We start from the raw sequence: 27,187 nt of genomic DNA on the forward strand, positions 1-27,187 counted from the left end.
ACCACCCTTTACACACGTAGCAGGTGCACCCAGAGTAGAAAGAGATTATCCACCACCAAATTAGAGGAGGCTTACTAGCTGTCAAGATCTCTTTTTAAGGAGATCATACGGGCTTGTAAAATGTTACGTTCCTGGTCCCCACACTGGGCCCTGTTGGTAACACCAATCTATCTGCTCCCTCTTTATGGTATATCTCGTTCCACCACATTCATTTAGTACGGCAAAGAGAGAAGAAAAAAAGCTCCCATAGCATAATTCCGTAAAGATTTATTAAAATATAAAAAGTAAAGTAACAACTCACGAATTCCCAGCAGAGTATAAGCGTATAGCGTATAAAAAAACGAGCCGGCCGGCGGCGTGCTGACGTCACCGCATTTCCACGTTAATCCGGAAGGGCGGGCAGTGCAAACAAGAGAGAGCCGGCCGGCTCACTTTTTATATTTTAATAAATCTTTACGGAATTATGCTATGGGAGCTTTTTTCTTATCCATCTTTCCTTTTCTTTGGACTGCTTATATGCCTGGAAATCATTACTTTGGCACTATTTTTGCATGTTTTTGGGATTTTTTGTAAATTAGAAAAATTATGTCACTTTATAATTTTGTTTTATAAATCAGATTGTACTGATCCCAGGGAACTGTCAGGGCATCTGACCCCTGAGCAATTGTATCTCTTGTTCTTGACACGAACTTGTCCAGTTTGCTGTTGAACCTGGACGCAAACAGATCCACGTCTGGAGTACCCCACCTGCGACATATGTCCAAAAACACGTCGGGGTGCAGAGCCCATTCTCCTGGGCACAACTGCTGGCGGCTCAAAAAATCCGCCTGCCAATTTTCCACTCCTGGAATGAAGACTGCAGAAAGGCATGGAACATGCTTTTTTGCCCAGACAAGTATGCGATTCACCTCTTTTTGCGCAACCAGACTCCTGGTACCGCTCTGGTGATTGATATAGGCCACTGCTGTGGCATTGTCGGACTGAACCCGAACAGGGAGACCCCGTAGTCTGGAAGACCACTTTATGAGAGCCATGTAAACTGCCCAGATCTCCAAGACATTTATGGGCAATAGCTTCTCGATCGCAGACCATCTCCCCTGCGAGCATGTCTCCTCTAACACTGCTCCCCAGCCTGTCAGGCTGGCATCTGTCGTAATAACCTTCCATGGAAGAGGAAGAAAAGTTTTGCCTTTCAGCAAATTCTCAGTTTGTAACCACCAGACGAGACTCTTGCATGTCCCTGGGGATAGACGCATAGGAAGATCCAAGGATTGGGGCTTCCTGTTCCAAGTCGCAAGGATGCATCTTTGCAGAGGCCTTGAGTGGAACTGGGCAAATGGAACGGCCTCAAAGGAGGCGACCATTTTCCCCAACAGTCTCATGCACAAGCGAATGGGGGAAGATTTCCTGCCCAGAATTAGGCGCACCAGATCCCCAATGGCCAAGGCTTTTGGCCTTGGAAGAAACACCTTGCCCTGAGCGGTGTCGATAAACATACCCAGGTATTCCAACCTGGTAGCAGGCTGTAGGGACGACTTTTCTAGGTTTATAATCCAACCTAGGCGCTGCAGGTGTTCTAGCGTTCTGGAAACACTGTTGTTCAGGAACGCTACTGTTTTCTAGATGAGAAGCAAGTCGTCTAAATAAGCCATGATGGCTATACCCTGAGCTCTTAGGTTTGCCAAGAGAGGGTCCAGAATCTTTGTGAAGACTCGAGGGGCCCGTAGTGAGCCCGAACGGCAAGGCCACAACTTGAAAATGGCGCCGCTCTACCGCGAACCTTAGATACTTTTGGTGTGTGGGAAAAATTGGCACATGGAGATATGCATCCTTGATGTCTATTGATGCCATAAATTCTCCCCCTTGCAGGGAGGAGACCACAGTGCGAATTGACTGCATTTGGAAGGACCGGATGCGTAAAAACTGGTTCAGCTCCTTCAGATCCAGGATAGGTCTGACACTTCCATTTGGCTTTGGAGCGGTGAAGAGATTCGAGTAAAACCCTGAACCCTGTTCTTTTGGGTCCACTTCTACTATCACCCCCTGGTATAGTAAGTGATCTAAGGCCAGAAATAGCGGTCTTTGCTTTACTGGGTCCCTGGGGATCCTTGACCTTAGAAAGTGAAAAGGTGGAATCTCCTGAAACTCTAGCTTGTAGCCCAGAGATACTGAAGAGATCACCCACTTGTCCCGGATCTCTTCCCGCCAGGCTTCCGCAAACTGCCGAAGCGTTCCCCCCACTCGGCCGAGCGGGGGCGCCCCTTCACAAGGAAGTTTTTGGGCTCTGCTTGGCAGGCTTTCACCCCCAAGTCTTTTTCTGCCCCTGGGCTCGGCTCTGAACCTTTCCTGTAGAGGAGGGTTGAGAAGGCCGTCGCCACTGCTTAGAGCTTGATGCTCCGGGAGAGAGAGAACGCCTAAAAGATGGATGTTTGTTCCTTTTGACTGGAAGGAGAGTAGATTTACCCCCTGAAATTTTTTGGACGAATTTGTCAAATTCTTCTCCAAACAAAAGTTCCCCTTTAAACGGGAACCCAATCAAATGCTTCTTGCATGATAGCTCAGCTGCCCAATTCTTTAGCCATAGGGCCCTTCGCATGTGTACCAACAGGAGAGACAAACGAGATGCTTGTTGGACAGAATCCAAAATCGCATCAATCATAAAACACAGAATTTGAGGTATTTCTGCATAATTCTCCACTTCCTCACTGGGAAGGAGGCCAAGCATCTGCTTAACCTGTTCCTTGAGGAACTGACACAACCCCACGGTTGCGACTGTAGGTTGCACTACAGCGCCAGTCATGGAAAAGGAGGCTTTTAATAATGTTTCCAACCTCTTATCAGTTGGATCTTTAAATACCTGAGCATTATCCAACGGACAGGTCAGGTTTTTATTCACGCAAGAAACAGTCGAATCGACAGATGGGACCCCCCATTTCTTGGTGAAACTTTCCTCCAGAGGATAATGCATAGAAAACCTTTTAGGAGGAGCAAACAGTTTATCGGGATGTCCCCAATCCTCATACATCAATTTATCCATTAAGGAATGAATTGGAAAGGAAAAAGCAGCCTGTGGGATTTTCCTGACTCCCAGGGAAGAAACAGAGGACGTAGCGACTTCAGCAGCAGGCATTCTGAATGTGGTACGCACCAATTCAGTATAATACTGTACCTGCTTTCTGAGCGCCTGGGAGGAGGGGACTCTCTTCTTCCTCTGATTCCTCCGACTGCTCAAGATCCCTGTCCCAAGATAGGGATCTCTCCTCATTGTCAGAAGAATCACCTGAAAGAGGAATCTCAGCAGAGGGAGGGGATCTACCCCTTTCCCTGCTATCTTTCAGGGAAGTAGAAATAAAATTCATGATTCTCCCTTCAAAACCCTCCAATGTAGCCCTAAGGGAGTCCTCAGTGATGTATATCGGGGCTGAGACATTAGGAGAGGCTGCAAAACCTGACAGGGGCACTGACTCATCCTGTGAGGCTGGCTCCAGTCTTGCGGGGGGGATGGTAACTTACAGGCATTTTTAGAACCCCTGGACCTAAGCAGTGATTTACCAGTGCCCTTGTTACCTCCCCCTGAGACCCTCTTACGAGGAGACATAGTCCTAAGCTACAAAGCAGAGGTACTAATACAAAGTTCAATCACTGTTGTGCTAAAAGTCTCACAATAACATATATATGCTTAATACTGCACAATCTGATGCTGAGTAGGTGTCTAAGGTATGCCTGGATCCAATCCCCTGGGATGCTTACTGCCCACAGCTCCTGTGTCTCTCACTTACAGTCCCCTGACGCTCTGGGCTTTAAAAACTGCTGCCTGGTGCCTGCGCAGTACAGCGCCGTGCACACCAACGTGCACGGCTCACAACCACACTCCCCCCTCCCCCATTAGCCCGGGAGCGCGCAAGGCACATGTGCACACGCCCGCGCGCGTGCACGAGGACCGCCGGAATCCAGGGGGGGAAAAGGAATCTCATCAGAGCTGCGTGGGACCCCCAGACTACGTGGGACCCCTGTATTACCTTATTGTGGCAGGGACTGCAGTAGAGACGTAAGACCTCTGGAGAACCAGGCTTCACTGAGCGTGTGTACTGAAAGGCATGTAAGTATGCATCAGGCTGCTCTTACTCCCTCTAGTGGTGGAAACCAGGTAAGACATACAACTACTCAAATGAAGAAATCCATCATATAATTATATAAGAGGGCCAGTATGGTGGCCCGTAATTATGGGAGGAGCCCGGAGGGTATATAATCAGACCACCCACAACGGTCTGTGTCGGTTCCAGTGCAAGGTACTGCACATCAAGGGGCCGACTCTTCTCAGCTCCCTCTCGGTCGACTATCTGTGCGTCCAATCGCAGGTGCACTTCGGCTTCTTCATTCGTGGTCTTCGTCGGCGGTTTCCGCTTATGGTCGCAGATAAGTAGTATCCGAATCTTTTCATATCATGTGCAAACTTGCGGCTTATCATGCTTACTATCCTGCACCCCTTTCGCAAAACCTACCTCTGAGTTGTTGACACTCATGTCCCGACATCTTTCGGCACAGGCATAGTACATTCGTAAATTCCTTCTACCTAACATACGATTCATTCATAGATCCAAGCCTCCAAGTCGCTGTCGGTCGTTATCACTCGCCATAGGCTTCATTGGTTATAAGATTCACTGTTCTCATCCTTTTTGAGATAAACAGGTATTGTTTGTATGGGTTTCTGTGGCTGATTGAGGTGTAATTAAACCCACCTGAGGTTTTTCCTGCACTTGACTAGCCTGGGGGGATGGGTGGTTGATAGGTGTTTGGTTTCACAGTAAGGAATGGCATACACTCTACAGCCAATTCGTATCAGATACTCCTTACTGACAATTTATATCAGATTCATCTCATACATTTTTTAAGCTGATTCGTGTCAAATGCATTGCACAGGCTGACTCTGCCAACTCACTGCGTGTCCACGTAGTTGTACTTTCGAGATCGGTCGTATATCTTCATCGATTGTCCCACGCTCGGACCGCTACACACTCGCTGTCACAGGTAGGACTTTGTTGTTACCGCTCTTCTAAACTCTAGTAGTTACATTATCATGTTCGTTTTGCAAAAAGTCGCACTTACGCCACCGTAAGGCTTTCTATGTCATCTTTCATGTATTTCATGCTTTCTACCCAACGCGGGTTTACTCGAGCCGTTCACTTCACGGCGATGCGGTCAAATCCGACATTCAAGCCCCTTACTCACCTTGCATCTACGGCCAATTCGAATCTAGTCGCAACTTCGCTTCTATGTTTCGGATCCTCTGCAATCACAAAGCCCCTTCAACCGCCATCACCATTTAGTTGATTCGAACCCAGCCATATCATCGGCAATACGGTCAGATCTGTCATACGAGCCCCGTAGTCACCTCACACCTATGGCCGATTCGAAATCTGGTCGCAACTTCGCTTCTATGTTTCGGATCCTCGGCAATCACAAGCCCCTTCAAACCACCATCACCATTTAGTCGATTCAAACCCAGCCATATCGGCAATACGGGCAGATCTGTCATAAGAGCCCTGTAGTCACCTCGCATCTACGGTCGATTCGAATCTAGTCGCAACTTCGCTTCTATGTTTCGGATCATTGGCAATCACCAGCCCCTTCAACCACCATCACAATTCAATCAATCTGAACCCAGCCATATCCTCAGCGATACGGTCGGATCCCATATACGAGCCTCTCAGTCGCATCTAGGGAGGATTCGAGTCTAAGTCGCAGCATCGGCGCAACGATTCCAGTCCTTGCCAAACGCAACTCTAACAACCAAGCCAAATCCTGTTGCATCACCGACTCAAATCAAATCTTTGCAGACTATTCCATAGCTATAACCCTGTTCAAACTAGTCACATCAACAGTACGAATTCAGCAGTACTTACGTTTGACTTTCTCAGTCTATCCATACATGATCATACACAATTTTCTCCACCAATTTGCTCAGTGTTGCGCATGGTCATTCCTACATAATCACATTTCCTCTATAACCTTTTCTTTCGACTTTCAACAAAGCTCCTTGCAATCGCTGCAAGCATCAATGCAATGGCTCAATACGGCCACTCATCTCCAGTAGCAACACGGCTGCTCTCCTCATTCCTACACACTTATAATTTAATTTATAAATTCAAATAAAGCTGCTTTCTTGCAATCACTGCAAGCATCTCTGCAACAGCTTAATACGGCCACTCATCTCCAGTAGCAACACAGCTGCTCACCTCATTCATCCATTCATTCATTCTCACCTCATAATTCAAATAAGGCCGCTTCCTTGCAATCGCTGCAAGCATTTTAGCAAGTGGCTCAAACTGCCACTCCTCATTTCCAGTAGCAACACGGCTGCTCATCATTTTCTCTGTCGCTTTCCCCTTTTTAGGCCAGTTAGAACACCAGTTAGTCCACCCTGCACCATGTTTGAACAGTATCTCCCAAAAAAAAAAAAAAAAAAAAAACCCATTGTCGAGGGCTTGCATCTTCACCAGGGGGCCAGCTTTGCCCCAAACAACTCTTTGCAATCCCCCTTGTCAAAACAAAATTCTCATGTCACCTTACTACAGGCTCCCGGTCAACTCAGTTCCCGACCCCAACCAGTCGACTTCACAACTAGGGCATAAAGTCAGGTGTTTAGTTCAATGGGATTCCCCCTTTCTCTTAAACACTCTTTCACTACATATTTTTACTTCACATACAGAATTTGACCTGCTCCTGAGGCGTTAGCAACTGTCACATACTTCTGTGCACTTCACTCTGTTTTCGAAGCAAAAGCCTTCAATACGCAGACAAGGTCGCCTAATCTCCATACTTGCTGGCAGTGCAAGCATTAGTAGACCGAACCCACCTCAATTAACTACAGATCGCAACATTCCTACTTAGTATACCAGACTTCAGCTACCCACCCCAGTCCGCCCTGGGGCGCTCTGGTTCATTAGTCTGTGCCGAGCACAGACTGACACCCGAGCTATCGGTTAGGCCGCGTACACACGGCCGGACTGTCTGTCCAACTTAGTCCGCTGAAACACATTTCAGCGGACAGTCCGCTCGTGTGTGGGCTTCAGCGGACTTTTTCAGCGGACAGTCTGGCGGACTAAGTATTTCGGAATGTTGGAAATACTGTCCGCTGGACTCGCATTTCGGCGGACAATCCGCCCGTGTGTGTGCCAGTCCGCCCTACTTTTGAAATGAGCGGACTTTTCCCGCCCGGAGAAAAGTCCGCTCATTTCGAGCGGGTATCCAGGTAGGCGGGGCCCGCGACGGAGACGTCGCTGACCCCGCCGCCTGGTATGGACTTAAAGGGGAACCCCAACGCCGAAAAAAATTGGCGTGGGGGTCCCCCCCAAGTCCACAACAGACCCTTGTCCGAGCACGCTACCCGGCCGGCCAGGAAAGGGGGGCAAGCGAGCGCCCCCCCCTCCTGAGCCGTACCAGGCCATGTGCCCTCAACATGGGGGGGTGCCTTGGGGAAGGGGGGGCCGCGCGGCCCCCCCACCCCAAAGCACCTTGTCCCCATGTTGATGAGGACAAGGGCCTCTTCCCGACAACCCTGGCCGTTGGTTGTCGGGGTCTGCGGGCGGGGGGCTTATCGGAATCCGGGAGCCCCCTTTAATAAGGGGGCCCCCGGATACCGGCCCCCCACCCTATGTGAATGAGTATGGGGTACAATGTACCCCTACCCATTCACCTGTGAAAAAAAGTACAAAAAAAACACAACACAGGGTTAAAATATTTTATTGCACAGCTCCGGGGGTCTTCCGTCTTCGGGGGTCTTCTCGCCGGACTCCTCCGCTATCTTCTTGTAGCTCTTTTTCTAGCAGAGGAGTCCGGCTTTCTTCCTCGCCGCCGGCCTCTTCTACCGACTTCGGGGGTCTTGTCCCCCTCTTCGGTTCTTCTGCCGGGCCACCGCGCCTTCTTATAGCTCTTTTGCAGGCGGTCTTCTGTCGCCGCCGTCGCCGCCGCCTTCCGTTCTTCTTCTTCTTCAGGAGATGTTGCCTCGACGATCTCTCCGGCCACAATGCCAGGGCCGCGCTGCGCGGCCACTTATATAGGGACAATGGGGCGGTGTCACATGGCTTTATGTCACATGGGTTGGTCACATGGTGACCCCGCCCCCTTACGATGTCATAGTCCCCATGTGACATCAACCCATGTGACCAACCCATGTGACATAAAGCCATGTGACACCGCCCCATTGTCCCTATATAAGTGGCAGCGGAGCACGTCCCTGGCATTGTGGCCGGAGAGAGCGTCAAGGCAACATCTCCTGGAGAAGAAGAAGAAGGCGACAGAAGACCGGGCCACCGCCTGCAAAAGAGCTATAAGAAGGCGCGGTGGCCCGGCAGAAGAACCGAAGAGGGGGACAAGACCCCCGAAGTCGGGAGAAGAGGCCGGCGGCGAGGAAGAAAGCCGGACTCCTCCGCTAGCAAAAGAGCTACAAGAAGATAGCGGAGGAGTCCGGCGAGAAGACCCCCGAAGACGGAAGACCCCCGGAGCTGTGCAATAAAATATTTTAACCCTGTGTTGTGTTTTTTTTGTACTTTTTTTCACAGGTGAATGGGTAGGGGTACATTGTACCCCATACTCATTCACATAGGGTGGGGGGCCGGTATCCGGGGGCCCCCTTATTAAAGGGGGCTCCCGGATTCCGATAAGCCCCCCGCCCGCAGACCCCGACAACCAACGGCCAGGGTTGTCGGGAAGAGGCCCTTGTCCTCATCAACATGGGGACAAGGTGCTTTGGGGTGGGGGGTCGCGCGGCCCCCCCTTCCCCAAGGCACCCCCCATGTTGAGGGCACGCGGCCTGGTACGGCTCAGGAGGGGGGGGCGCTCGCTCGCCCCCCTTTCCTGGCCGGCCGGGTAGCGTGCTCGGACAAGGATCTGTTGTGGACTTGGGGGGGACCCCCACGCCGATTCTTTTCGGCGTTGGGGTTCCCCTTTAAGTCCATACCAGGCGGCGGGGTCAGCGACGTCTCCGGATATGCGCTCCAAATGAGCGGACTTTCCTCCGCGTGTGTGGGCGAGTCCGTTCATTTCAAAAGTAGGGCAGATAGTATGGCGGACTTAGTCCGCTCAAAAAGTGCCGTGTGTGGGCAAGTCCGTTCATTCGAAAGTAGGACGGACTGTCCGTCGGATTGTCTGACGGACTAAGTTGGCCAGACAGTCCGCCCGTGTGTACACGGCTTTACCTAGTCAGTCACCTCCTGGCTCACCTCGGTTGTCACGCAATCCTTTGAGTTTTCTAAAGTCACACTTAACAGCGCTCGAACGCAAACCAACTGTCACTATGGCTGTCGTTCCTTGTCCTATTCTTCTTGTTTCCTTCCGCCTTTCATCTTATCTACCCAAATGCAACTATCCCCTCCTACCTTTGCAACTTACCTCAAACATACGCACCCCCCCCTTGCTTTTAGTTGACGCCATGTCGCAAGCAGACAGTGAGGACTTTGCCTCAGCCCTGCCATCACCCTTTACGGGCTCAGCAAGCAGCGTTTTACAGTCTCACAAGAGCTTGGACCAACAAAAAATAAAAATAAAAATTTCATAGCAGAACGGTGTCACAGGAGTAAATCCTACCCTGCCGCAGCCAGGAAACCAAGCCTTTAGGCTACTGTTTCCACCGCCAGTGGCAGCCCTTCCAGGCACCACTTCAGTCTATCTTCTTTGCGACTACTCAGCTGCACTCCTGGGTAACCACACTGTCAACAGCAGTAGCCGAAGTACAAGCAGAGTGACAGCCCTGGAGGTACGCCCAGCCATGCCCCTACCAGCTCCAGTCACCACCTTCATTCCCGTACCTTCACTTACAGATACACCCCACTTCTGCACCATCGTCTTCCCTGCACACCTTGTCCTAGCAGGGCATCTAGGAGGACATCTTGGATGACAACGATGTTAACTTAGCATCCCTCCTCATAGCAGTACACAACTTGGCCTAGAACAAATCATATTCGCGGGGAGATGTCTCCGTCATCCTGAAGGCCAGAGACCCTTTACTTAATCGCAAGCTCACTGTCACAGAGTTTGTGCTGGCCTTGGGGACAGTCAGAGACATGCTAGGCAGGGCAACCCCAACAGGAGGGTAGAATTGGACCCGTATCTGCATGCAGCAGGTCACAAGTACGCCCATCCTTTGACTATCACCGCTCATTTTCAGCCAAGGCAGCAGCCAGACTCAAGGGGATCCTTTACCTCCCATCTTTTAGTGTTTCTCTTCCAGGTAAAGACCCTGACTAAATCCTTAAATGAAGATGTGCCAGCTATAGCAGATCTGCCCATGGGAGTCGAATTTCTCACAAATTGGAATGGCATGACAATGTGTATTCCCTCAGCATCTCTCTCTTCATCTCAGGTAGTCATGGTCACCACAGCCTCCACAGGTCCTCGCCTCAATTTTGGCCAAATTGGGTTGATAGGGCCATGGCCGTCAGAAATCCTCTTGATTCCTGGGTTCAGTTAGTTCTCCTCTTTGTTCGACCTCTACCCCATTGTCGCAGCAGCTCAAGTCTGGTGCAACAACTGGGCAGGACAAACAGTGACGTTCGCCACAGACAACCAAGCCACAGCCAGTATTATGAATAAAGGAGGTCCTAGTAGCCTGCCATCGTGGCCTTCCTGCGCAGGCTGGTGCCACTATCCCCACAGCACCAATCTAACGTCCTATGTGTCCACATCCCAGACAAACGCAATAATCTGGCCGACGTACTACCCGTTAACTTTGCTTCATTATTTTGCAGGAACCTGGAACCGACCCGACCATGTCTCTTATCCCACCCTGGTCGTAGCTAACCTCGGATTCAAACAACACTTTCACGACGCTACCTGCCTTATTAATCTTTCACTATCTCACAACACCCTGAAGGCCTACCGTGCAGCCTAGAGGTTCTATGTCAGGTTACTAGCCTCAAACCCTAGAGCAATACCAAGAGTTCTCCATCACATCCTGGTCTTCATATTATGCCACCACACACAGTTGGCATTGTCACACAATACCTTAGACCCCACTCAGCTGACATCCAGTATTTCATCCCCTTATGAGATCCTAACAAACCGTCTTGTTTGCCGCCCATACGGTCAAGACCATGTTGTGTGGTATTCACAGGCAATGACCCCAAATCAGTATCAAACGGCTACCCATCACCAGCGCCATATTCCGAGACATGTCTTTCATCCTGTCACATTCCCCTTTGGCTAAATTCAGCCTGGTCGTTCAAGCAGCCATCTACCTGGCTTTCTACAGCTTCTTACGCCCCAGTGAATACTGTCACCATCCCAGTTGTAAAGTGTTACGTAGACGCCACCTCACACGCCATCAGACTTACTTCATCTTGCTCCTCAGGGTGTCCAAAACACAATAGTCCGGTCCAGGGGTTGACATCAAACCTTTCCAAACTCTCAAAGCCTGGTGCCCCGTGTCCATCCTATATCAATTTTTGGCCCATATGTTTGATCCCTCGCAGGACAGCCCATTACTACCGTTCCCGATTAGTACCCCAGGCAGCAACCAGTTCATTAGTCACGTCAGGTTCCTTTTGAGCAAATTAGGCCAGGACCTTGGTCATTTTCTTGGACATTCTTTCGCATTGGAGCAGCATCAGCAGCCTCACGAAACGGGGTCCCAGTCCATGCGATCAAAGATGGGCAGGCGGGAAACCACCTGCTTTACTCGATACATCTCCAATCCACAAGTGGAAATGTCCTGAGCGTTCAGCAACTTTGCCCCGTAGTGTCTTGTTGTACATAAATTAATAATTACCTCCCTAAACCAAATCTTTTGCGGCCTTCTCTTGGCATATCGCCCAGCAGACCAGGGCTCACCGCCCAGCTCACCAGGGCTTACCTTACAGCAGACCAAGGGCACAATTCAGGTCTATTTTATGTTGTTAGTCTTGTGACGTATTTATATGTTCTTTCATATCTCTTACAGCGGAGGGCTCCGACCATAAATAAGAGGGCCAGTATGGTGGCCCGTAATTATGGGAGGAGCCCGGAGGGTATATAATCAGACCACCCACAACGGTCTGTGTCGGTTCCAGTGCAAGGTACCCACCCACCCATTTCCCTTCTCAGAGTACTTCACTTAAAACACGTTTCTCTACAGAAACATCCATTTACTTTCTTAAGGTATGCGGCCTTCTCTTGGCATATCGCCCAGCAGACCAGGGCTCACCGCCCAGCTCACCAGGGCTTACCTTACAGCAGACCAAGGGCACAATTCAGGTCTATTTTATGTTGTTAGTCTTGTGACGTGTTTATGTGTTCTTTCATATCTCTTACAGCGGAGGGCTCCGACCATAAATATAGGATTAACTTCCCTTACCTGTCCTCGCTGCAGGAATTGCTGAAAACAGACAGATTCCAGCCTTCACCCATCATGGCGGGCAGTGTTTGCCAACCTTCAGGTTTTTCTGGGGTTCTTTCTCAGAAGAACCTCCTACCTGGACCTTGTAAAAGACTCTGCCAGAAACTTTCGTGCCACATGTGTAAACAGTACACCAAGTCTGGTTTTCCCAGAGCCCAGTCTTCCAATAGGAGAGGACTTACAGGCCAAACCTTGTTTCTTCGGATGACGAGGCCCGGGTACCATACCATCTTGGGAGTCAAATATCGGCCCGAGATATGGATCCGGTTTGTTGTAGCCCGTAGGCCCCCGCAGGGACCTGCACAGAGCTTTCTTCATAGCACATGTTTTACGTGACCAACCACCATAGACACTGGCGAAAAAACGAAGGTGCCTCCCATATGGGAGGGGTTATATAGGGGAGGAATTCTCCTTAATTGGGGTTAACCAGTGTCCAATCACCAGAGGTGCCTATATAAGCCACTATGTAATGAGCTCCTGTGTCCCGTGATGTATGATCAAGAAATATATTTACTACAGTATATCTCAAACATGATTAAACAACAGTCACTAAGATGTACGAAGATTTGATAGATTTTGTTTAAGTTTATGTCATATGGGTGCTAGGTTTGCCACCTCATCCCTTTAAACCCGAACACATATTAATTACACAGGTTCTGTGGCTGATTAAGGTGGTAATTAAACTCACTTGGTGCCTTATCTGCATTTAATTAGCCTCAGAACCTGTGTAATTCATATGTGTTCAGGTTTAAAGGGATGAGGTGGCAACTCTAATGGGTGCTTTAAAGCACGATATCTTTTTAACCTAAAATCAGGATTGTTTTCAAACTCTTTTACTCTATTTGTAAAAGTGGCCAGGGGGATCTTGGTTAATAATGTTCTTCATATGGTCATTACCATATTCGGTCAATTGTGTTAAGCATCCTTTCCAGTCACAATCACTGGATTCAGAAACCACCCGATTTGTTGACATTCAGCAGCCAGTCAGGTTGTCGTCATTTGCAGTAAGAGACAATCCTTATTGGTTGGCATATTGGGGTTGATTTATTAAAACTGGAGAGTGCAAAATCTGGTGTAGCTGTGCATAGAAACCAATCAGCTTCCAGTTTTTTTGGTCAAGGCTTAAATGAACAAGCTGAAGTTGGAAGCTGATTAGCTACCATGCACAGTTGCACCAGATTTTACACTCTCCAGTTTAAAGATGGCCATATACCATACCATTTTCTTATTCAATTTCCTTTAGATTTACCTTCAACTGTGTAGTACAGGGGCCTGCCTGATTGCACACAAACTAAAAGTGTTCAGATTTGACCTCATACTATATGGTTATGGTAAATTTAAAGGAAATCTATAGAAGAAATTTGTATAATGTATAGCCAGCCTTTGTATGTGTCAGCAGGTCATCATTCATTGCGATTGCTGGATCTACACCACTGGATCACATAATTGATGATGGATTTACACCATGGAACGTTTTTAAACTAAAGTACATTGCTGTCTATGTGTTTATTTACATCATAAATTTTTTGGGTGGCGAATGAGTAAGGAGGGCTACTAAGTACCCCTTACTCATTCACATTGGGTAGAGGCATCCTTATTATGAAGGTGGCTTCCATACTCCAAGAAAACCCCCTGCATCTGTTGCTCAAAAAAAGCCGGAATAGCAGACACGGCTCAAGATAGCACACAAGCACACAAGGTCCGATAGCACACAAACACACCATACAGAAAACTAGAAGATCCAACAAACTGGACACCTAATGATGTCACAGCAGATATTGATTTTTACTGGCCAAAACAAAAAAACACATTAAAATGCAATAAAATAATGCATCATGAGCCATAAAACACATTAAAAACACAGGAAAATTCTGAGTTAAAAGGTGTGAACCTAGCATAATCTAGAACACATACATTGCTTCTTTGGTGAAAATAGGGGAGACTCTGCTTTCACAGGAACCCAGGCAATTGACTATGGGCATCAATGATCAATTACGGTAAGTTAAAGACACTAAAAATTAACTTGGCACACATTCTCATTTAGGTCATATTTGTTCATGTTCTTATTCATACATTATTTGCTTCTTTTGTATTCTGTTTAATCCTAGAGTATTTGCAAGCAGCATTGCTAGCTGTGATTAACCCTTGATCTGGCAACAGGAATATTCTTTTCACTCAGCAGGGCAAGGTTTAACTAGGCCTTTTACAAAGGAGAGCTAGGTGCTTTTTATGTATTGAGCTCTAGCTATATTAGCTGAAAATTCCAGCATGGCTTAACAGCTCAGGTTGTTTTCTTCTGGATAGATGTGAACATGGATTGCTGTACCATTATATTCATAGTTACAGCTGAGGTTCATTCAGCCCTGGAAGATTTGGCTGCTCAATGACCAGACCATTTTTTGCAATTCGGCACTGCGTCGCTTTAACTGACAATTGCGCGGTCATGCGATGCTGCACTCCAAAAAAAATTGAGGTCACTTTTTTCTCACAAATAGAGCTTTCTTGTGGTGGTATTTGATCACCTCTGCATTTTTTATTCTTTGCGCTATAAACAAAAGAAGAGTGACAATTTTGAAAAAAAAACCCACAATGGGGGTTATTTACTAAAGGCAAATCCACTTTGCACTGCATGTGCACTTGAAAGTAAACTCGCTGTAGATCCGAGGGGGATATGCAAGGAAAATAAAAAACAGCATTTTAGCTTGCACATGATTGTATGATAAAATCAGCAGAGCTTCCACTCGTTTCAGATGTACCCCTTAGATTTAGAGCGACTGCACATCCAAGTGACTGCAAAGTGGATTTACCTTTCCTAAATAACCCCCAATATCTTTTACTTTTTGCTATAAAAAATATCCCACTTTTTTTAATCAAAAAAACAAATTTTTTCCTCAGTTTAGGCTGATATGTATTCTTCTACATAAAAAATAAATAAATCACAATAAGAGTATATTGATTGATTTGCACTAAAGTTATAGTGTCTACAAAATAGGGGATAGTTTTATGGCATTTTTATTATTATTTTTTATTTTTTTACTAGTAATGGCGGCAAGCTGCAATTTTTATCAGGACTGTGACATTATGGGAGACAGATCGGACACTTTTGACAAATTTTTGGGACCATTGACAATTATACAGCGATCAGTGCTATAAAAATGCACTGATTACTGTGTAAATGTCACTGGCAGGGAAGGGGTTAACACTAGGGGGCGATCAAGGGGTTAACTGTGTTCCCTATGTGTGTTTCTAACTGTGGGGGGATGGGACTGTCTAGGAGGAGAGAAAGAGCTTGGTGTTCATACTTAGTAAGAACACACGATCAGTCTCCTGTTCCCTGAAAGAACCGAGATCTGTGTGTTTACGCACACAGTTCTTGCTCTGTCACGAGTCGTCGCGCCAGCCAGGCACTCGCATCGGGGTCAGGCACGTGTGCCTCTAGTGGCAAAAAGGGGAAGCGATGTAAGATAACGTTGTTTCGCCCAGCCGTGCCATTCTGCCACAGTAAAACTGTCACGGCTGGTCAGCGAGTGGTTCATCTGATGCCATAGCTCCCTAGAGCAGGCATGGAAGGCTGGCATTTTTGGCCACTTGTCTTTAAGGCTGGGTTCACACCTATGTGAATTGAATGAGGGCTTCCCTGCATCCAATTCACATAGAAGGAGATTGTGACCGGCTCGCTATGGAGCCGGTTCACACATCTCTGCAGCCTCTCCGGTGCCAATTGCAAAGGAGCCCTGTGCATCTTCTGGTCCATTTCAAGTCCGAATTCAGAATTCAAAGTTCGGGCTGAAATCAGACCTGAACTGGTGAATGGAGACGCACCAGACTCCTGCTGTGAGCCACTGCGTTCTCAAGCGTGAACCTAGCCTAAAGGCTAACTACACCTTTACAACATGTTATACCTATATTTAAATAGAGAAAGCCCCTCCTCCTGAGATAAAAAAACAAACATGTCAATGAAGACTTATGGGATGGGGCTATGCAGCCACAGATTGGTCTGGGTACCCAGGCTGACCCGTGTCCTCAGCTAAAAGCATCTACAATAGGCATGCGAGCATCGTAACCGGACCACGGACCAATAAATAAGGTGGCCTGGTTTGATGAATTATTTTACATCATATAGATGGCTGGTTGCATGTGTATTGTTTACCTGCAGAACAGATGGCATCAGGATGCACTTTGGAAAGAAGGGAAGCTGGCGGAGGCAGATACTACAACATACCTTCAGAGGTCTAGTGGCGTCCATGTCTTGATAGGTCAGGGCTGATTTAAAGAGGAGGGCCGTTTAAAAAAAAAAAAAAAAAAAAAAGTCAGCAGCTGCAAACACTGCAGCTGCTGACTTAATAAACACACTTACCTGTCCAGGGCGCCCGCGATGTCGGCCGCCCGAGGCCGACCCGTCCCTCGGGTCCCGGCGCCGCCATTCCCTCTAAGGGAAACAGGCAGTGGAGCCTTATGGCTTCACTGCCCGTTTCCTACTGCGCATGCGCGAGTCCCGCAGCGCTTTCTGAATGGGACGCGCTGTGTTCTGGAACACACAGTTCCCAGAACACAGCGCGACCCATTACCCAGAAGACGCTGCGACGAAGAGAGAAGACAGAAGATCTCCGCGGAGGAGGAAGAGGAAGATTAGGATTATGTGCCTAGCAACAGGCATTTCTGGTAAGTAAAAAAAAAATTTTTTTTCATTTTTTTTTTTTAGATTTTTTAGTAATTTTTAAAATGTTTTTGTTTTCAGGGTGGCCCTCCACTTTAAAGACTCATTATTAGGCAGGTGATCAGGGCTGGATTAACATAGGGCTATTGGAGCTGCAGCTCCAGGCCCCTTCCTTAAGATAGGCTCAGCCCAGTGCTGTGAGTGAGTCAACAATGCTGCCCAGCCCTGCTCTGTGTCCAGTGTACACATGATTGATGTGTAAATCATGACGGCATGGATATGCAAATTGTTAGAGCTTTCATAGGTATGTCAAACTCCTAGAGCCCTGGTCCACCATCACCTCTGCTGAATGCTGCTGTAATCGGGTTGTACAACAAACCCTGTCTGCCACAGTCACTGAGCCTGATATCAGCCTGTACTGCAAAGGTGGGCAAATGATATGGGGGGGGGGGGGGGGGGGTGGTGTGTCCAGAGGTAAACAGAGAAGGGATTACAGTTTGGAGGGCAAACATGAAGGGGTGCAGGGGACAGTACAGAGGTTAACAGGGGGATTTAGAATGCACATGTGTACTAAGAGGAGGTTGAAAAAGATGCAGATAGGCACGGATGGGTTTTTCATAGTAAATACCCCTGTTACATGATTGGTAAGTGTAAGGCACCATTCACATTATGCAGATATGACATAGCATGCACATTCCCATGCATTGCGTGTAGGGCAGCCCCTCCTACTCTTAGCCCTTGTTCACATTGAGCCACGGCTTTGAAATTGTGTGCCTTCATCTGAATTCACAGGATTTCAAAGCCACCCGAAATCGGCAAAAGTAGTGCGACTCTGACTTTGTGGCACCGCACTGATTGCTGGCAATAGGCCCTGACCTGTCAAATCGCATGACGAAACTCTCTGCAATGTGAACGAGGGCTCGCTGCAGTGTAGCTCCACCCACAGTTTGCCATGCTGCACTATGCACGCCACATTACTACCCTACTAAGATTACCCATAGGCACCTATTCTCTCTCACCCCCCCCACCCCCTCTCTATTTAATTTCATTTGTTTTAACAAAATATTGTTCGCATTTTCATTTTTTGTTTTCTGAATTGCATTTTCATTTTAATAAATTTCCATAAAAAGGCCTACCATAATCCTCAGCACCAGGCCCATTATGCTCTATGACCACCCGCAGGGCAACATCAAACTAGAGATGGGCTCGGGCGTGTTTGAAACCCCACATGCCCGATACTGCCAGGAAGCTGACACTACACACGGCTAATCGCAGGCATTGAGGCAGTGAGACATTTCCTGATCTGTGCAGTTGCGGATTGAGAAATGTCTCACTGCTAATGATTAGCGTTGTGCAGTGTCGGCTTCCTGGCGGGATCGGTCACATGGGATTTCGAGCTCGCCCGAGCCAGTCATAATGTTATGGCTGATTGCAAATTTAAAAAACAGCATCGAAACAAAACAGCATGAAATGCATACTTCACAACTTTTTTAGATGAGAGTGAGGGACACCTATCAGCAAAAGAATACAGGCATAGGGCACACCCCCTTAAAGGAGAATTGTACAAAGAAAACAAGATTGGTTAAACCCACAAGTGCCTTTTTTAACCACTACTATTCCTTTATATTGACTTTTGGAATTTACAAATGCAGCAATTTAGAAATCAGATGACAGGTTTAGGGCTGGAAAACACTTTTTGATAGATAAAAAGTGCATTTTATATACATCTATATAGATCAGACCAAAATAAGGGACAAATGAGGGACAGAGGGATATTGCTGAAAATCAGGGACAGTTGGGAGCTATGGAAATGGGCCAGAAAGCAGTAAACGGACTGGCAAAAAAGTTTCAACATTCAAAGTACAAACAGGATAAAATGCAACGGTTATAAAAGTATCCAATAGAACTAAAAGGGGGCACCAGGCAAAACACAAACTTTAACAACATATAAGCCGTAAAAATAACTTCTTACCTGTTCTGCGTTTTGTAATTGCTGGAGAGGATGTTTGGCAAGTTTTTTTTTTGCTTGCTGCTAGTTTAATGACAAAGTACGTGAAAAGTCAAAGTGGATGCATCCACAATCGATACCAGTGATTAAAAAGGAACAGCGGGGGACTAGAGGGGATCAAAGACTGAAGTTTAATCAAGGCTCTCAACAACTTTGTTTTTTTTTTCCCTTACTAAAGTTCTCCTTTAAATGTGTCTGAAATCAGTGCTCACAAAAAGAAGGCTGGAAAAGGCTGTGAGCAACACTGCTGATAAACAAACAAGCTGCTTCCACATTACTGATTCTATCATTAAGCTACAAGTGGTCTGATTTATTGTGTTCTTCTGTTGGAAAGAGAACAGTAAATCACTGCACCTGACCCAGTTCTCTGCAGGCCTGAAGTGTTCTGGAACCTGCCCTCCCTCTCTGTGGAAGTTGTTGCCCCGTCTATTGTCTCTGCGTGTCCTCACCTCTTGTCTTGTGTTGTATGTTCTGTCTCTAAGGCAACAGTCACTCATGTCAGATTGCAATGTCTTTGTATAGCCGAGCTGTCTGTCTTTCGAGAAGCTTGGCAAACGGTTTTACTTCTTTTTTTTTTTTTCCTATCCCACAGCTTGGATTCACAAATATGCAATGCCATTTAGTGAAACAGATTTTTTTTTGTAATTCTTTTCTGAAGTAATAAAGTCATTAACTCCTAACCGATCCTTCCTTTGGAATTAAATCCCTCTTTCCTTCTTAAGCCTTGTACACACAATTGGATTTTCTGCTAGACAAAGCATCAGACTTTTGTCCGAAGGGTGTGTGCCGTGAACTTGTCTTGCATACAAACGGTACACAATTGTCGGGCAACAAACACGAACGCAGTGACGTACTACGACATCTGCTAATGTCGTGTTTGGTGAGCATTCATTCTAGGCATGTGTGTTTGTATTTTGGAAGAGAAGGTAGAAAAGGAAGCACCACCTGTGTAGTATTAGAGGATGCTTTAATGATACAATATAAGGTCACACTAAAGGCCCGTACATACGATCGGACATTTTAAAAACAAACATGCAAATTAGCTGTTTTAAGGCAACATCCGACCGTGTGTACACTCCATCAGACAAACTTTATCGGTTTTCATCAGACAAATGTTGGCTGTGCGAACAGACAAATTTTTCGACAACATAAGTCCGATGGAGCAAAGTCTGATCGCGTGTACAGAAAACCATGGGACTTTACAAACACGCATGCTCAGAACCAATGCAAAAGATCAGACAACAATACAGAAGTTGACCAAAGGTGGCGGTAGAGAGCAGAAAACCACATGATTTGGTGAAAGTTGGCTGAAAAAGTCCAATTGTGTGTATGCTTAACAAGTTCATGGGCAGCGCCCTTTGTACAGAAATCCACAGGAAAGTTTGTATAAAGTCCGATTGTGTGTATGAGGCTTTACAGGAAGAGAAGATTAAAAAAGGCTCATCTGTGTTTATGGAATGATCCATAGTTTGGTCCTCAGATCAGGATCCTTTGGTAATTTGTTCAGTGGTTCTGCAGAAAAGCAGGGCTGTGGATCAATGTTTCTCGGCCCTGGGAATGTCCTGTGGCCGCCAGGAAAAAAAGCTGGAGCCGGCATGGAACGCACGTGGAGCGCACATGACGTCACGGGTCATACAATGACTTCCGGGAGCACTTCCAGGGGAGGGTATCAACCAAGGAGAGAGATTCTGGATTGGCTAGGCACTCAGAGACACTGCTCTGAGTGTTTATGGAATGATCCATAGTGTGGTCCTCAGATCAGGATCCTTTGGTAATTTGTTCAGTGGTGCTGCAGAGAAGCAGGGCTGTGGATCAATGTTTCTCGGCCCTGGGAACGTCCTGTGGCCGCCAGGAAAAAAAGCTGGGGCCGGTGTGGAACGCACGTGGAGCGCACATGACGTCACGGGTTATACAATGACTTCCCGGGAGCACTTCCAGGGGAGGGTATCAACCAAGGAGAGAGATTCTGGATTGGCTAGGCACTCAGAGACACTGCTCCTTCAATAGGCCTGTTTGTATTTTGGACTTTTGTGTGATGTCGATGGACTTGTGTACAGACGATATGAAAATCTGACAACAGACCGTTGTCTGCCAAAAATTTACTAGCCTGCCATCCAACATTTGTTGGCTGAAAGTTGGACAACAATTGTCTGATGGAGCGTACTAACGGTCGGATTTTACTCAGACAGTCTGTCATCACACAATTCCCGGACAAAATTCCTATTGTGTGTATGAGGCTTAAAGTGACACTAAAGGTAAATTTTCATTTTAAAATAACAAACATGTTATACTTACCTCCAGTTTGCAGCTCGTTTTGCACAGAGTGGTCCCGAACCTGGTCTTCTGGGGTCCCTCGGAGGCTCTTGGCTCCTCTCCACCTCAGATAACCCCCTTGCAGAAGCGATCTCCCGGGGGGTTACCTTGCGGGCTCGCTCCCAAGTCCAGCATTCGGCACCCATAGACGCCGAATGCAAGACTTGGCTCCGCACTCCAGTGGCAGTGTCATTGGATTTGATTGACAGCAGTGGGAGGCAACGGCTGCGCTGCTATCAATCTATCCAATCAACAGCCGAGAACCCCCTAGCAGAGATAAGCTGCATCCCCATAGGACAAGTTTACAGGTTCAGGTAAGTAAAACGGGGGGCTGGGGGCTGGTCACTGTCAGGTGTTTTTTCACCTTAATGCATAGGATGCATTAAGATGAAAAAACACGAACCTTTACAACCCCTTTAAGTTGCCCCTCATTTTGGACAGATGTGAAGGCCTCCATTAAAAATGCAATACTTAAAGCAGAAGCACAGCCAAAGCTCATGGTTGTGAGGTGTATAACAGGAGTAAAGTTTGTTCTGCCCTCCCATGACTCATTTTCAGCCGATAGTGGGCTAAAGAATATGGTCGCGATCCACGCAGGAGCCTGGACCGGAACTTGGCTAATCATGAGCCAGCCACTCCTATCCCTTCCACAGCCCAGAACTCCAGTGAGCATGGGGGGTTTGGAGGGAGGGGGGGAGCAGACAGCAGTGACTGACTGTCACCAATTTGCTGCTCTCATGAGAACTGAGCAATCAGCGGTGTTTGATCGCTTAGTTCTCAGACTTATGGCCCGTACACACGATCCGAAAATCGGATGAAAAATACCGCTTTCGACAATAATCAGTACAATGCTTTCGAGAGCCGATCACGACAATTCATCTGATATCATCCGATCGGACATACACGAACATTTTTCTTGTAGGATACCAGATCGTATGATTTACGTTTAACCAGTACAGTTGTAGTCTTAAAATACAATACAAATACACTACAACACATTACATCACCTCTGATTTTTTTACTCTGTTGTACGAGAATTTTCGTAACTTTAGTAAACTCTTCAGGTTCAATTTTTGACTAGCATGAAAAAGAAAACGGACGTTCTGTCAGCCGATTTTAGGATCGTGTGTACAGGGCATTAGAGCTGTCAAAGGACAGATGCAGCATCAGACCTAGGTCAGTATGATTAAAGAAAAACATAAAAAAAAAAAGACAGACAATTCCCCTGTCAGAACAACCGTGCTGTACTAACGTCACATAGTACAACACAATACAACGAGTTCCTTATTTTTTCATTTTTGATCAGCCCGCTAGGTTGAACAAAAAAAAAGCAAAAAAAAAAAAAAACGCCTGTGTGTACCAGGCATAAGTGTGTTGTTTTTTAAAGTGGTTGTAAATCCTATACTACCACTTTTACCTACAAATAAGCCTATAATAAGGCTTACCTGTAGGTCCTGTGAATATCTAATAAATCTGCACCATTTAGGAGATATTCACTGTATCCGCATGTGCCAACGTCATTTTCACATGCGCACTGAAGAAACGTTTTGCTCATGCCGTTCCTTCAGTAGTTGTGCCGTGACCGTCAACTCCCACACACATACATGGGAGTGACGTCATCGCAGCTTCAGCCAATCACATGGCCAAAACCCGCGAGCCCAGAGACATGTTGCCCGTCACAGACGTGTACGGGGACTGCTACAACAGCTTTGATCTAAGGTGAGTATTTCTTAATGAGCTAGTATGCGATGCATACTAGCTCATTATGCCTTTGTCTTGCAGGTTGTTTTTTTATTATTTTATTTTTTTTGAGAGAGAGTTTACAACCACTTTAACAGAACAAGCTCTCCTGCTTTGTAGCCTCTGTAGCTCCTTTGTATGCCACTGTAACAGTGATGAGCCTGTCAAAAGCTTGATAGGCGAAGGAGGGCGATGGTCGACCTCCTGGCTGCCACTTGCCACAGCCTCCCCCTGTCATAGGATGCGCACGGGTAAAGCACTCTGGCGCACAGCTGTGTGCAATAGGAATAAACAAAAGCACACAAGCACACACACACAGGGTGTGACCCCTCGCTGACCTATAAAGGAAGTGAGGTCATCCAAACACACTGCTGGTTTGTCTTCAGCTTCCTGTGATTCCCACTCCTGTTATCTGTATTACCCGTTGTGACTCGGATTGCCTTATCGACCTCGCTGATCTTCTCCTGACCCGACCTCTGGCTTGATCTTGGACTCCTGCTTTCTAAACGTGTTTGACCCTCAGCCTGCATCTGGACTTACCTGCTGTCTCCTGTGTTCGACCCCTGGCTTGTCTTGGATTATCCTTCTGTCTCAGCGTTCCTGGTACTTGTCTTCTGATCTGGACTGTGTTTGACCCCTGGCCTGTCTCCTGGATTCTGTCTTTGCCTTACGGACTTGCTACCTTTGCTTCTGGACCTTCCCACGGGACATCACCTTTCAGCTCTGCTCAGGCTGCCCGCTGATCTGCTAGCAAGTGACTGTCCTACTGGTAGCTTGTGCCTCTTGGTGCAACCACCCCCTGTGCCACCTTCAGGGGTGGTCTGCGCCGAGTCGCAACAGCGACCGCTCTCGGCATCTTGGCCTTGGCGAGTACATTTATATGATACCCCCTGGCTGAGGTCTTCCTGTGTATGAAAATGGGACATAGTTTTAGTTTTTTGCTCATCAATCACACCATTTTGAGCTCATGACTGTTGCAAATTGAATGTTACCAAATAGAACAGACTATCATTCTGAGCCCAGCATTTTTCATTCTTGTACCAATCATTTTTGCTCACTACTGTCTATTAAGATGTAAACCACTTTGTTAAATCACAACTTACTGATCAATAAGAACATCTAGTTAACATCATTAAATGTACCACAAGAAATATGTTCAACAATGCAATACCTGTCTCAAGCTGGGCCCCTCCACATGTTGCTGCCTGGAAGGCCCAGGTTGGATGTTGGAAGCCTCAGCTGGGGGTGATGGAAGCCTTGAAGGAAGACGGTCGAGTGGTGGCGTGGGTTCCCCCTGGTCTACCAGAAAATGCAGCCTCTCGAAGTAAACCAACCTGGGGTAATAAATGGCATCTGGATCTCCTGATCTCAGGGACTCCATGTGCTTCTTTCTCTCCCTGAGATATGTAATCTTCATGGCACCAATTTTAAACTTCACATAGGTCATGTCTGCCGTGGGGACCATGATCCGCACCAAAGCAAGAAGTTTCTCCAGCGCTGCCTTCATCTTTCTTTGGTCATGATAAAATGGGTTGTTGATCTGCCACAGGCAGGGCAGCTCCCTGTACACTTCAAGGAATAGCCCCATAAAATTGGGGTTTTTGAAGGGATCCATCTTGTCTGCAAGACACAACACAAGACAAACCCTAAAATACTAATAATGCCACGATAAACCCTCCTAATCTTGTCCCAACATAGGCCTAGATAGAGGCAGTCTAGTCTAGTGATGTACCAAGTTCAAAATGTTACCTTCGTTTGCACGATCGTCACGTCAGCTCCTCACTCTGTTCACAGATCGTACGTACGACACACTCGTGTTGCGTTTTATATACGGTGCGCAAGCGTGAAACTCTGCCCGCCCCTGACGTTCTTTCTAGACTATTCCCCGTCCCTTCCCTTTCGGCGCAGTGGGGAGAGCACATGGCGGAGACAACGCAGGTGCGCAATCAGAGTTCCACTAACGAGGAGGAGGGTAAGGAAAGCCCGGAGCCTGAAACGTCCCGATCCAGGAAGAGAAGATTTAAGGCCTCAAATATGTCTTTTGTAGAGATGTTGGAGATGGTGGACATATTGAACAGGACCAACTATGATGGGAAGTATGGACCTTAACCAAACCCAAATATCAGAAAGGCCAAGATCATGACTAAAGTTGTGAAGAGTCTTCAGAAGAATTTTGGGGTACAACGATCCAAGGATCAACTGAGAAAACGCTGGTCAGACCTGAAACTGAGGGAGCACGATCAGTACAGAAGGATCAAGCACGTTCTTCAAAAAAGTAAGTAGTTGTCGTGTGTTCATATGATTATTCTTGCTTGCATACTGCTCCAAGTGCTTTGATTTCATGTTGTGCAGTTTAAAAAGGCCACTTTCAAGTTCATGGTTTCATTCGTTCGTAAGAAACATCGTTATGCAGGTAAGTATTCCAGCTTTAGAAAGTGTCCACAATAATGTTCTCACCTTTGAACTCGGCCAAAAAACACAATTGTACAACACTTCCAAGCAATGTTTCATATTCCTATTTCTGCCCTCTGTGTGCTAAGTATTCCTTTTTTACATTCTCATAGGGGAGAGAAGACTCGGGAAGTCTGAGGACACCATAGACCCCACCCCTCACAAAGAAGGCAAAATTCCAACACCAGAAGCAGAGGAGCAGGAGGAGGAGGAAGGAGAGATCGTTGAAGTTTGACAAATTGTCACCACAACAGGTGAGTGTCGGAGACCACAGCTTCCGGTAAGCTCATCAATGTATGTCGGCATATTTATAATACATGGTGTGTTTTTTGCTTTTTTTTGTAAGTGATGTGGAAGAAGAATCACATTTTACCAGTGAAAGTGCCCAGATCCTGATTGGGGAGATAATGGTGTGCAATCGGGATTTAGAAAATATACAGCAAAACATCAATGATGTTAAAAATAAAATGAAGAACATCATTGATGTTTTGGGGAGAGTGTGAAACACCGCAAACTAGCTAGGGTTTTATTTTTTTGTTTTTAAACAACAACTTTTGTCTTTTACAAAAAGCCAAATTTGGAAGATGCACGGAGTATGTCAACATTCGCTATCTCCCATCATGGGGGATCAATATACGTGTTTTGTGGAAAGTGGCTGAGTTGAAGGGGTTGCAGCCCCAAAACATGTACATTGATCCCCCATGAGGGGAGATAGCACATGTTGACACACTGTGTGCATCTTCCAATTTTGGATTTTCCAGGGGTGACACCCCATGTGATGAAGGCAATATCAGCCCAGTTGTACAAACTCATACTCATACTCATGTCTGATATTGTCTTCACTTTTCAAAGTTGAACTTTGTAAGTTCCTGTGTTCTGTATGTTACGCTTTGATACATGCCTGTTTACACAAAAACACCAAGTTACCCAAAAATTACCTTAACCACTTAACAACCGGCCCATAGCCGAATGACGGCTACAGAGCGGTTGTTTAACTCTGGGAGGCCGTCATATGACGTCCTCCCAGAATTCCGCTCTCACGCGACCAAGGGGCGCCCATTCGAGAGCATCCGTGGCCACTGGGTCCTGTGGATCACGGTAAACGGCCGCTCATCGCGGCCGTTTACCACGTGAACGCTCCGTCAAATGACGGAGTGATCACTCCCTCCCCCTCTCTGTACCGATCGGTACAGCGGAGGGGGAAGAGATCGGTATCAGCAGCGCTGCGGGCTGCATCTGCAGTGCCCACATCGCTGCTCACCGAAAATGAACCCCATCATACTCTGCTGCAATACTCTGCTGCAATACTCTGCTGCAATACTCTGCTGCAATACTCTGCTGCAATACTCTGCAATACCCTGCAACAACACTCTGCAATACCCTGCAACAACACTCTGCAATGCTCTGCAACACCCGCCAATACCCTGCAACACCCGCCAATACCCTGCAACACTCTGCAATACCCTGCAACACCCGCCAATACCCTGCAACACTCTGCAATCCTCTGCAACACCCGCCAATACCCTGCAACACTCTGCAATGCTCTGCAACACCTGCCAATACCCTGCAACACTCTGCAACACCCGCCAATACCCTGCAACACCCTGCAACACCCTGCAATACCCTGCAACACCCTGCAATACCCTGC

At 47.1% G+C, this 27,187-nt stretch overlaps 1 protein-coding gene across 2 annotated transcripts in view; it reads right to left on the minus strand.

Moving 5' to 3' along the window:
* ERICH6B (glutamate rich 6B) overlaps window positions 1-19,507 on the minus strand; it is a 305,261-nt gene extending 285,754 nt beyond the window's left edge. Inside the window, exon 1 of one of the 2 annotated variants that reach the window (XM_077483224.1) lies at window positions 19,000-19,505. The gene's annotated coding sequence lies outside the window, so the exon portion shown is untranslated. Of the gene's footprint in view, window positions 1-18,999 lie in introns of both variants that reach the window. The other variant, XM_077483225.1, reaches the window with a different exon arrangement.
* Window positions 19,508-27,187: the final 7,680 nt, after the last annotated feature.

The sequence above is a fragment of the Lithobates pipiens genome, unplaced genomic scaffold (assembly GCF_037356315.1).
Source record: "Lithobates pipiens isolate NorthernLeopardFrog02 unplaced genomic scaffold, aLitPip1_a1.2 Scaffold_16, whole genome shotgun sequence".
Taxonomy (NCBI): Eukaryota; Metazoa; Chordata; class Amphibia; order Anura; family Ranidae; genus Lithobates; species Lithobates pipiens.